Below are 13977 nucleotides of genomic sequence, written 5' to 3'. Positions count from 1 at the left end.
ATATTTGCTTTTTGGGCTATAAAAGGGACCTCTTAAGTGCTTCTCAATAACTTCTCACCAACCCAACACAAGATCATTCAAGAGAGAAGAAAGAAAAAGAGGTTCAAGGGAGTTAGAGCTTTCAAGAGGAGAAATCAAGTGCATTCAAGCTTTCCCATCTGATTTCGAGCTCATCTACTCACTCCCACTTGGCAATCAAAGCTCGCATTCAAGCCAACGTGATCCACATCAGAAGAACCACCATCATCCACGCTTCCAACGGCAAAAAGGGTTCTTTCGATTTTATTGTTTCTCATTGTTATATTTGCTTCTTAAGAGCTTTCAAATCTTTTGTAAAACGTTTGAATATTGAGCTTGTTTCAGTCAAGGGACTTGGAACAAGGGATAGGCGTCCCAAGCCTAAGTTAAAATTGGCGGATTGTAGGGTTCGTTGTTAGCTCGGGGTAAAACAACGAGTTGGGTAGTTCACTCGAAAAACTACCGGATTGTAGGGTTCGTTGTTAGCCCGGTGTAAAACAACGAGTTGGGTAGTTCACTCGAAAAACTACCGGATTGTAGGGTTCGTTGTTAGCCCGGTGTAAAACAACGAGTTGGGTAGTTCACTCGAAAAACTACCGGATTGTAGGGTTCGTTGTTAGCCCGGTGTAAAACAACAAGTTGGGTAGTTCACTCGAAAAACTACCGGATTGTAGGGTTCGTTGTTAGCCCGGTGTAAAACAACGAGTTGGGTAGTGCACTCGCAAAACTACCGGACTGTAATCTGGAGGATTATAGTGAAATTCCCAAGAGGTCTTGGGGAGTGGATGTAGGTGCTGGGGTGCACCGAACCACTATATGTTTGTTGTGTTTGTGATGCTTTTTGTCATTGTCTAACTTGCTCACCTACTTACTTAGATAAATTGCTTGCTTAACTCTTATCCGTGCATCCTTTAGTTGCAAGCATATTTAATTTACTTAATCAAGTCTCATTCAATAAATCAAACTGTTGCTAAGTTTAAATTCCACTGTGCATCTATACAACTTAGCATAATTAATTGAAAAGTTTTAGAAGTAGTACAACAGTTTTAAAAGACCCAATTCACCCCCCCTCTTGGGTTGTATCTATTGGGCAACAAGTGGTATCAGAGCAGGTGCTCTTCTATTGATTATAGTCTTAACCGACTAGAGCTAAAGATTATGACAACCCCACATAACATATTATTTGCCGAGGGACTTTCCATAAACAGACCTCCACTGTTTAATGGAACTTACTATATTCAATGGAAAGCTAGAATGAAAATTTTTGTTCAATCACAAAACTATAAAATGTGGAATATTATTATAAATGGACCTCACACACTTTCTCAAAATGTCAATGAAAAAGACTTAGCACAATTGAATGCTAATGCTATGAACTTTCTATATTGTGCTATCCATGAATCCATATTTCATAAGATTTCTGCATGCTTATCTGCTAAAGAAATCTGGGATACTTTAACAATTATTTATGACAAATCTCAAATTAGCTCACATGTGCTTCAATTGCGTACTAACAATGAGATTGCAGAATCCTCCACAATAGCCGAGTCGACTCCAACAAGGCCCGAGTCGACTCAGAGGCAGATTAGTTCAAAAAATAAAGAGTACGGTGATGGAAACAAGGATCCATTTCCGAACACCGAAAGATTCAAAAGCTTCCTAAAGACAAAGAAGAAGAGGAAGCAAGAAGAAAGGAAGAAAGAGATAAAAAGCAAGAAAGCCTTGACCAAGGAAGAGTCAAGCAAAAAATTGAAAGCTAGAAGCAACAATGAACTACAAGAGGTAACTAACTTATGTTTTATGGCATTAGAAGATAAAGTAGAATCTGAATCTAATTTTACACCAAATAAATTTTATGAAGAATATTCTTATGATGAACTATTAAATGCTCTTCATGATTTGTATGATGAATGTAGAAAATTAGCTATCAAAAATAAAAATCTTAAAAAGCTAAATCTGGAAATCTCAAAAGAAAGAAATTCTATTGCTAAAATATATGACAAACTGAATTCTGAAAATGAAAGCTTAAGGTTAAATTCAGAACAATTCATTCAGAAAAATCAGAATTTAATTAAAGAAAATCAAAACTTAAGTGAAGAAATTAACCAATCAAAATCTCTTATTAACAAATTCACTGTAAGTTTAGAACGATTAAAATTGATGTTTGAAAGCCAATATGTTGCTTATGATAAATCAAAACTTGGCTTGACTCCTTTACTTAACAATAAATCTCTAGAGAAAAAGGTTATCAATGCATCAAGCAAACCATTAAATAAGATAACTTATTTCAAACATGAAAAGAATGGGCATAACAACTTTTTCCATCGTTCTAACACAATTAAATCAAATGGTAAAGTTATTACTATTAAACAGATTTGGGTTCCAAAAGGAACCATATGTCCTAACTCTCAAGAACCCAAGCATGCTTGGGTACCCAAAATGAAATTATGAGGATGTAGACATAGGTGTACCAAGATACCCATGGAACAAATAGAACTTTCATACAAATGGGTGCTCTAGACACACGTCAAAAATGAAACTTAAAATATACTTATTAAAAGTAATTTTAAATAAAAAATAATAATAATGAAATCAGTAATCCTTGCATCTCATCATTATTTTGCTTTAGTATTTGATTAAAATCTGAATTGCAAGTATTGATCAATTTTGTGATATAAAAAATACTTTTGGAAATATAATCAAATCACTTCATTTTATAGTATGCTTTACTCACTATTGGATAAGTTGCTAAATGATTAATCAATTTATTAAGAATAACTCTATGAATTCTCTATATGCTTGATTGAGAGTTTTTATCCATGGCATTATTGTTTATTGATCATAGATATGATAATGTGTACTTGGTATGCTTTTGAATATATGCACTATGAATACCAAGATTAAAGAAACCATCTTTGGCATATAAAATCAACTCATGCTAGTATGTACTTAATCTCAAAAGACCTTGCCATTGCCTTACTTAGATTATCTTCTGAAAGGTCAAAGTTTGCTATGCATGTTAACTAAGGAAACAAACAAGAATCAATTTCTAAATCTAAAGATGTTGTTTCCATCACTAAGTTTTCAAAAGCTTACATTGGATTTGTTCTTGGCAAATAAAATTGAAATATTTTCTGTATTTGCTAAATCTTGTAAAAGTGTTTCAAATGATAAAGGTTTCCAAACTGTGAAGGTATCATGGCACAGTGTTGAAAACCAAAATCCTGATAAAGTTTATACAGAAATTAATTATTTCAGCACCAAGGACACCTTAAGTAAAATAGGGTTAATAGAATTCTTGAAGAAATGAAAAAGACAATTGTATATGATAGTCATCTACTTAAATAATTTTTAAAAGCTATCATCACTGCTTGTCATACATATGATTTCTATTAGATCTATTTTTTTATGAAAACTCTTTTTGATCTTTTGAAAAATGGAAAATGAACCATTGCATATCTTTCATATTTTTTCAGTCATACACGTTATGCTTGATATGTTCTTTTGAAAATAATGCCAAATCTGATAAAGATATTTCTATCTTTGGATATCATTCATCAAGCAATGCATATAGAACATTCAATGAAAAGATTCGAATTGTAGAAATATCAACTCATTTTATTCTTTATGAGACTAATGATTTATTATCAAGATACTAAAATTAAATTATATATGTATATGGTTAATTTTTTACATATAACAATCTGAAAACTTGTTAATAATTAGAACCAAATTGAGTTTTTCAGAAATACACTTAATGAAGTAAAATTGATGATTACTAAAAGACTAAATTAAGAAAAGATGAAATAGATCTTGATGAAATTCTTGCATGATTAGAAGTAAAGATCACCATTATCATTTGCTTGCTTTATGAGCTTTATATTCTATCAAATGAATGTGTAGAATGCACTCCTAGGTGCTTATTTTATTAAAGAAGATATATGTTAAATAACCACCATATTTGAAAACACTCATTACAAATATAATAAAGCAATATATGATTTGGAACAAGCATCAAAAGCATGATATAAAAGTTTGAGTAACTTTTTGATAGAAAGTAATAGTGATAAATCTATGCATCAAAAAGAAGAATTTGTGATATCTTATTTGCTCAAAGTATACATTGATGATATCACTTTTTGGTTCTACAAACGAGGATTTATATGAAGATTTTACTAAGCTCATGCAAGGTGAGTTTGAAAAATGTATGATGAATGAATTAACATCTTCTCTCAAACTCCAAATTAAGAGAAACAAGAAAGAGGATCTTCATTGACCAAAGTTAGTCCACAAGAAAACTCTTATAGAAGATTGGCATGAAGAAGGTATTCTATGACCTCATCTTGTAGAATTTGAAAAGAATGAGCAAGGTAGATCTATTGTTTTTAAAGCTGTATTGAAGCATGATAGAATACTTATTTTATCATACAGCTAGTAGACCAGATTGTATGCTCATTATGAGCAAGATTTCAATCTAACTCTAATGAATCATAATTTATTGATAACAAATAAATCATAATCTGAATTTTGATAGAAACAATTGTTTAAGATAAGTTGATTAAAACTTAGCTAGCGTGTCTCATTGATAATTATCTTAAGCAAATAAAATCTAAACTAAATTGATTTTGAAAATAAGAAATTGGTTTGACCTTGATAAATCTTCATATTGCCTCACATGCTTGTCCTTGAACCATCTTGGTTAATGAAACTATCTCTTTAGTTCAAGTGATATGTGCTTGCTTATACTTAGGCAATCTCTTGAGTAAAGTGACTCAACATTCAACTAGTGTCATATCTTGTATTGAGTCATCTAGTTAAAAATATGGTAGATGAATGTTTTGTATCTTGAAGAAACTAATGACTTTCTTTCAAGAAAGAAAAGAAGTTTGCAGGATCCTTGAGCAAGAAAATGGGAGATTTCAACTTGAAGGACACCTCCATAAAAGGTACAATAAACATTCACATGCAAACAAGAGAGAGAACTTTCTTTAGCCAAAAGGTTACACATAAGAAATCTAGTAGGTATTTGACTTGAAGAATGCAGAATGATTCGGTAATTTTAGATACCTCTCTCATAAATTAGCTGAGCAAGGTCATTAACTTAAATCTTACTATGGCATGATTAAAGTCTTTAATTATTAATTTCTTGATATCATGTCTATATATGTATTGATTGACTTGTGCTTTTAGAAATTGTTTCATGGTTTGCCCAAACTAAAATATATCTTTACCTATGTCATAACCATGAACTACACAAGTTTATACTTAGAATTTTGATTTAAAATGACTTGTGAGAAGCTATGAATTCTTGAGCATAATGAAAATGTGTTTGCATGATATACCTCTATATGATACATTTGATTATTTCTTTATTCTGCTCTTTCAAGAAAATTACTTGAGAATAACAAAAAGAAAGAGAGATAATGGATATTATTCAAGAAAAGTAAAATCTAAGTAAAGGCAAATACTCCAATCTTAAGAAAAAGCAAAACAAGCGTAATATATTCACCACATTTGTAAGACTTGTGTGAGCATTCTTTTGGAAGGATAAAATCCGTGAAAAATTATATTTAAATAGGGGGAGTTTATTTGAAAAGAATTAATTTTGATCCTTGACATTCTTTTTCTTATTATTTTAATGCATGGCTTAACACATAATATATTTTGCATGTGGCATGATGTCTTGAATTATGAGTTCTCAATATTTTGTAATGCTCCATGCTTGGATAATTTGATTGAATGTTTGAAATACTATATGAAGTTATTTTATGGTATTATTGAAAAGAAATTTTAAATTTGTCGTTCACAATCATCTTTGAAATCTGAAAGTTGAATAAATTTGTAAAAAGGAGAAGAGAAGTATATCTCTAATTAGGCAAAATGAATTGATTTTGTTTTATCTTTCAACTTGCCTAACCTTGGTATATAATGTTCTAATTCATACCAAAACTCAACATAAATACAAATATTCTGAATATGCTCTTATATGTTTGAAATATGTGTTTTCAATAGTAATGATTTAAGATGAGCTACAATGTGGAAGATACATATCTCAAATTATGATTTTGAAAGCCTCTATTGAAAATCTTTATGAAATTCAGAATTTGATTTTGTATAAAAGCTTAAACTCAATATGATTATAGATAAAAAAACTACAGTTTAAGAAAAATAGAGAAATTCTAATGCCTTGATACGCATCTGAAACATATCATTTCTTATCTTTAAAGTGTACTAATATTGGTCATGATGTGTCTTTCGATGATCTTGATTGCAAAAAAAAAAAAAAAAATTCTAAATATATGATTTTATTTTGATATTAAAAGATTTATTATGCTTCATATATACATTGCTGAAAAACTATGATTAAGAATTTGAGCTCTATAAATATATAAACCTCAATGGTAATCTATATGTTTTTCTCTCCTACATTCTTAAAGACTTCCATCAGAATATATATAGAGTGAATGATCTTAAAGCTAGAAATATTTCAGCTCACTCAAACGATTCTAAAAGAAAGAAAATGTAAATGCTTTTGAAAGAAACTGAGCTTCAAATGAATCATTTTCTGATTAATATTTCTATACGTTTTCTCTAAGATTAAGAGAAAGCATAACTTGTTCTTGAAGGATTAGAAAGAGTAATTGCTACAAATTTTGAATAATACTAGATTACTCTACATTCTCGATATCATAGAAAAGAATGATTAAAGAAGAATGCATCTTTTGAGGGGGAGCCTTAGATATTCAGTATCTCATACCTTGATTTTTATGGATTGATTTTGATGAACCTCCTTATATTGCAAGACTTGCTTTAATTATATAATAAGTTTATACCTTGTGATGAGTTCTATAAAGGTTGTCTTATCTCAAACATTGAGTCTTATGAAAATAAGCTGAAACTTATAGAAAATATATTTTTTTTGAGATTGACAATTTTATTGAACATTATCTTCAAATTTTAAACTCTCAAATGGAATGATCAATTGAGGGGGAGAAAGAAAATCTCAGAAGGAGAGATCTTATGGAACTTAATCGCATAAATCTATAACTAAAGGAGAGAGAAAGCATACTAAATGAAAAGTGATCCTAATGCTCTCCAATATGTATCATCTGAAATTTAAATCTGAAAATCTTTATGATACACCTTGAGGCTTATTATTTGGTTAATATATCTTATGCATAAATCATGAACTAAATTGCAATTCAAACAGTTGATCTTAAGAGCCTCTAACTTAATGAAAAAGGGGGAGAATAATGTGTTGAATTTCCTTGAGTATCTCTTAGAAAACCAATTTTTGAAATTTACTGATGAGTTCTTATTGGCTTGTCTCTAGAACTTCAATTTTTATGCCAATTCATTATTATATGTACCAAAATGTGTTTCCTTTTTAAAGGATTAAAGTCTTTATAAGAACATTCAAAACTTTGAATTTTATGTATGCTCTAAGATATATCATAAACTGCATGAATTCATGTTTTTGGCATTTATGCCACAATATTTTTACACCATAAAAGAACTTTGCAATCATACTTAATATACTGCTCTTATACTCTGAAAATTAGTTAAATTGCTCTCATGTTGATAAAATACTTAATATATTGGGCAAAAGATCTTAAATGAACAAGCTTTCATACTTATTATTGAAGAGAGGTTAGATTTCCATTCGTGCTTTCCTTGAATATCATTTGTGGTACTTCTTGAATTAACTTAAGAAAGATTCCATCTACACTTGAGTTGAAAACTATCCTTGGAATCACATTAGATGTGCTCTCATCATAATTTGCTCTGAAATTATCCGAAATGGCTCTGATCTATGCTCATTTATATCTGATGCTTAATGTTTCACTATCTTTTTGATGTTGTCAAAAAGGGGGAGAAATATCTGAGTATATGCTCATAATGCTTTATGTGTTGCATTTACTCCAAGTTTTGTCAAAAAGGGGGAGTAGAACCAATATGGAATGCAAAATACAAAATTCATACTCCAAAGTTGAATTAGAAAAGATAAAATTGAAGAATATTGGCTTTAAGATAATTGCCCTTCTGGAAAAGAAAGGGGGAGTCAAAAAGAACTTAGCCTTCAATTATCTTTAGCATCAATATTTCATTTTAACTTGATTCAAATTCAGTTGATATGCTAAAATTGCTCAAGAGCTATTAAGATCAATTTTATGCATAAGGATAGAACTGAAAATTGACTATTTTGAATTATGCACATTGTATCTAGCTCTAATCAAAACATTAGACTTGTATATCTGATCAAATACTGTGTATATGTTTAAATTTCGAATTTTGCATATACTCAGTGTTTTGTCATCATCAAAAAGGGGGAGATTGTTGATCCCCTAATGGATTTTATTGAATGCAAAACACTAGAGTAAAATTCCATTATATCTTATCTATTTAATTGAGGAATTCATGTGTTTTATTAAGAATATTGCTAAGAAATGTCTAGGCAAGTTCCCATAATTTTTATGAATTTATTGAAGAATATTTTGAGCTAAAGAAAAAGTTCAGGGATAGCCGAGACGTCTCCTGATAGTTTCAGAGACGTCTCTGGGACAAACAGGAAGAACTAGCACAAGCCGAGACGTTCCCGGCACCTGCCGAGTCGTCCCCGCGTTAGCGGAGTCGACTCTCTCAGTAGCGGAGTCGACTCTCTCAGTGGCGGCAGAAAGGCGTTTTTCAAGGGATATGCGCGAGACGTCCCCGCTGTACGCGGAGTCGTCCCCGCAAGTAAAAAGGTGACTTCCCGAGTCGTCCCCAAGATGGCGGAGTCGACTCTCTCAGGGAATTCCAGAGGACATGATTTTCGGAGATAAAGAAGCGGAGTCGTCCCCAAAGCAGCGGAGTCGTCCCCACTCAAAAAGCGCTAACACGCCGAGACGTCCCCGTAAAGTGCCGAGTCGACCCCAGATAAAGTAAAAAGTGAAATCCTGTAGGCGAGACGTCTCTCGTTGTAGCGGAGACGTCCCCGGAGCGCCTGGGACGCGACTGACAACTTTTTCAGGTAGATTTGAATTTCAAACGGTCATATCTTTGTGTCTAACGGCTATATTTGCTTTTTGGGCTATAAAAGGGACCTCTTAAGTGCTTCTCAATAACTTCTCACCAACCCAACACAAGATCATTCAAGAGAGAAGAAAGAAAAAGAGGTTCAAGGGAGTTAGAGCTTTCAAGAGGAGAAATCAAGTGCATTCAAGCTTTCCCATCTGATTTCGAGCTCATCTACTCACTCCCACTTGGCAATCAAAGCTCGCATTCAAGCCAACGTGATCCACATCAGAAGAACCACCATCATCCACGCTTCCAACGGCAAAAAGAGTTCTTTCGATTTTATTGTTTCTCATTGTTATATTTGCTTCTTAAGAGCTTTCAAATCTTTTGTAAAACGTTTGAATATTGAGCTTGTTTCAGTCAAGGGACTTGGAACAAGGGATAGGCGTCCCAAGCCTAAGTTAAAATTGGCGGATTGTAGGGTTCGTTGTTAGCCCGGGGTAAAACAACGAGTTGGGTAGTTCACTCGAAAAACTACCGGATTGTAGGGTTCGTTGTTAGCCCGGTGTAAAACAACAAGTTGGGTAGTTCACTCGAAAAACTACCGGATTGTAGGGTTCGTTGTTAGCCCGGTGTAAAACAACGAGTTGGGTAGTTCACTCGAAAAACTACCGGATTGTAGGGTTCGTTGTTAGCCCGGTGTAAAACAACGAGTTGGGTAGTGCACTCGCAAAACTACCGGACTGTAATCTGGAGGATTATAGTGAAATTCCCAAGAGGTCTTGGGGAGTGGATGTAGGTGCTGGGGTGCACCGAACCAATATATGTTTGTTGTGTTTGTGATGCTTTTTGTCATTGTCTAACTTGCTCACCTACTTACTTAGATAAATTGCTTGCTTAACTCTTATCCGTGCATCCTTTAGTTGCAAGCATATTTAATTTACTTAATCAAGTCTCATTCAATAAATCAAACTGTTGCTAAGTTTAAATTCCACTGTGCATCTATACAACTTAGCATAATTAATTGAAAAGTTTTAGAAGTAGTACAACAGTTTTAAAAGACCCAATTCACCCCCCATCTTGGGTTGTATCTACTGGGCAACAAGAGCTAAACTAGGTTTAGAAGCGAGATTCGCCATATCGGACAACCAAATCGCAGGCCAAACTTCAAAAGACCATAGTTTGGTCATACGATGTCCGATTAAGATGATCCTTTTTTTTTTAAATTAAGTATCTTTTTGAGATATATAACTTTGGGCCAACCTTCTTGAGCTGAAATTCCATTGTTTAGGCTCTGAAACTAACCGGTCAAACCAAAAGTTTTCTTTCCTTGGAGGTTTAGCTCTCTATCTGAGAAACATCTGCCAGAGTGATAGAAGGCAGAGTTGATGTAGAAGTCGAGATCTACCTCCTCAAAAATTTTAGTTTTTTCTAAAATATTTCTAAATTTTAGCTTTTTCTAGAATATTTTTATTAATCATATTTATTTTAGGATATCTAGTTCTATTCAAACTAGGAGAGAAATCCAATCCAAATTGTAAAAAAGAAACTTTACTAGTATTATAACTAGGGGCTATGTACCTCAGTTTAAGAGGTGTGAAGGATCAATGAAAGAAAAGGAGACTTAAAGCCTTACTTTCGAAATTTCTCCATCTTCCTTTTTTTTTTTTAGAGAGAGATTCAAATTGAGTGGGTTGAAGAAAATCTTTCTTATCCCTGATCGGATCGAGTTGTATCAGAGCATCAATCCTCTACATCTAAGGGAGCTTTAGTGTATGATCCAGATGCACGAGCGGTATAAGCAATTAGAAGAAGGGCTATCCATGCTTGAAATACATTGAAGGACAAAGGCGAGTATAGCTACTAATTTTACCTTGACGGATGATGAGATGTTTGAATGTCTCGCACAACTAGAAAAGAAGATAACCTAACTCACTGAGATTATGTCTCGATTGGTGATGTCTTCAATACAAGCACCAACAACATTATCTTCAAGCAAAACCAACTGGTTTAGCCGTGAGGCAGGGAAGCAAGTGTTTCTCCATCTTCAGTTCTGATTTAGTAGGAGCTAAATCTCCTAAATAAAGAGAGCTCTAATCCAAGAAGATTACTCGTCTCGATGTGGACTAGTTTGGTCACTACGAGTATTCAAAAGGATCACCAAACTTGATATGGAATACTTTGGCCATTACGAGTATTCAGGAGGATCATCAAACTCAATGTAGAACACTTTGTCTATTACAAGCAGGGATGGATAGGGTTCAAAACCCTATTTTAGGAGACTATAATTTGGTCATACGATGCAATGATCTTTTTTTTTAATTAGATATTTTTTTGGGATCAACAACTTTAGGTAGGTTGAATTAAGCTGAAATTTCATCATTTATACCCCGAAATGGATTGGTCAAACCAAAATTTTTTTTTCGGATAAGACTTTGACTAGGTGTAGCTCTCTATCCGAGAAGAATCAAGCGAAGCAACAAAATACAGAGTTGATGTAGAAGTCGAGATCTACCTCTTCAATAATTTCAAATTTTTTTAGAATAATTCTAAATTTTAACTTTTTCTAGAATATTTTTATTAATCATATTTATTTTAGGATATCTAGTCCTATTCGAACTATGAGAGGAAGCAAACCCAAATTATGAAAGGGAAGCCCTTACTAGTATTATAAATAGGGACTATGTACCTCAATTTAAACAGTGTGAAAAATCAATGAAAGAATACGAAGCTTAAAGCCCTACGTTTAATATTCCTCCATTTTCTTCTAGTTTTCTTTTGGGAGATTCGAGTTGAACGGATTGAAAAAAATCTTTCTTCTCTCCGATCGTATCAAGATCTTGCGAGGTGAAAGAATATGCTAGAGAAATAATGATGCGGAAGTAGAGAACCAACATCTTCAGAGATTGAGTAATATCCAAGTAAGACCTTTTAAACTTGGTTGGATATGAATTAGTTGTTGCGGAGGCCTGATTTAATTCTTTACACAGCTTTGTAGCAAGGAACATGAGGATTAAACTATTGAAAATGATACAAGAGTTGGTCTCCCAAAGGAGGTGGATTTCCAAGATCCTTTGATTGGTTTGAGCTATCAAAAACCGAGTTCAAGTTTGGTGCATTAGCATATAGCTTGGGTGTCTCTTCCACTGTTTTTCTCAAAGTAGGGAAGTGTTTTCTTTTTTTTTCTCGCTTTTCAGGGAAAGTGAGCAAAATATATCCATAAATACTAGTAGGGAAGCAATTCTTGTTCTTCCAGGGAACATGAGGTAAATATTAGTTCAAGTTTCTACTCTTACCGTTTCTGCTTCTAGGTGTCCAGGATGTTTGGCCTCTTCGTTCTATTAGTGCAAAATCTATTAAAGGTGTTAACTATCTAAGTGCCGTGCCGGTGTGCGATATGACCAAATTATGGTTCAGGAAGGTGCATTTGTAATCTTTTTTCCAGATTGCAGTAATTAAATCCTAGGATGCATATTGTTTGTTGAATTATTTTACTAGTATTTAGCGCTTATCTTTTTCCAGCGGGCAAATCAAACAAAGTTTTTTGTCGTTCTTTCTCTTATTCCTTGTTGCATTGTTTGGTGAAACAATTATTGAACTGGTGGCTTGAGGCTTATAAATTGTTTCGGACCGCAGTTTAGGTTCTGCAGTTGTCTAATTATAACTGACCCCAAGAACTACCATTGCCGAATACTATAATGGAAATAATCGCAGGACTAATTTGATATCCATCCAAGGGTCTGTTGCGATCTGCATTACTTGGTAATAAGATCACAAAGAAACCACTGATAATTGTCTATGTTGATGAGGTCCCTTGTTCTGTCTCTCATAGTTCTTTAAATATGATTTGGACAAATATATACTCAATAGCATACCAATACCAATAGTCAGATAGAACCTGTGCCAAGGCAGCAAAGTTATTTCACTGTATTATCTTGTTTGTCAAATATCATGGACCGGTTTTCTGTGTCTCAGTGACATTTCTGCTGCAGTAACTAACAGAGCTATAGTTACCATTCTATGTTTTTTAGATATGAAAACTTTCTTGCTTCAGACGTGCTCAACTCTTCTCATTGAAATTATTTATATCTTCTAGGGTGACTGAACTATGGAAGGCTTGCGTATTGTATAAACTTACTATCACCTTATTATCAGCAAGCTCTGGTTCTGCGATCTGTAAAGAATGTGTTTTGACCTGAAATATCAGCTTAGTTTAGTCTGAATCTAGTTTGATTATGTGATCCTCCGGTTCGGTGCTGCTACAAATGTCAGACGGTGTATGAGAAATCCAATTCTAAAATACATGACATTAGATATGGTGTATCTCTCGAAAACTAAGCAATGATTATTCATACATACATACATAATTTAGAGGTAGTATATTATATCCAGTGGCTCGAATCATTGCTGCGGGACCTCCATTGCCTAATATATAGCTAAATTTGGATACACTTAAATGGATCTCTACTCAGATCTAGTCAAAATTACATTGGGCAATAGAGGTCTCACATTAATAATCCAAGCAGTTGGACGTGATCTATTATTTCTAAAGTCCTTTCATACTAAAAATCTTACGATTTTAAGACTCCTAGCTTATGCATCAACGATCAAACAATTGAACAATCTAAAAAAAATTAAATTATATATACTTTTAATAATTTGATACAAAGATTAGGAATTTTTAAGTTACATGATTTTTAGTGTGTAAGTAGTTTAAAGATGGTAGATCACCTCCTACGATTTGAAACATCAATGTGGGATCTACTCGAGTGTAGTAGCTAAGTCCAGTTCATATGTATGTATGCATGCATGCATGTATGTATGTATGTATGTATGTATGTGTAGGTATATGCGTGTGTGTGCATATATATATATATATATATATATATATATATATATATATATATATATATATATATATATATATATATATATATATATATATATACATGCATGCATTCA

Source organism: Phoenix dactylifera, chromosome 11 (assembly GCF_051530095.1).
Source record: "Phoenix dactylifera cultivar Ajwa chromosome 11, Ajwa_hap1_PhDact_Kaust_v1.1, whole genome shotgun sequence".
NCBI lineage: Eukaryota > Viridiplantae > Streptophyta > Magnoliopsida > Arecales > Arecaceae > Phoenix > Phoenix dactylifera.
The sequence above is the reverse complement of the archived record's forward strand: the minus strand, read 5'-3'. Positions refer to the sequence as shown.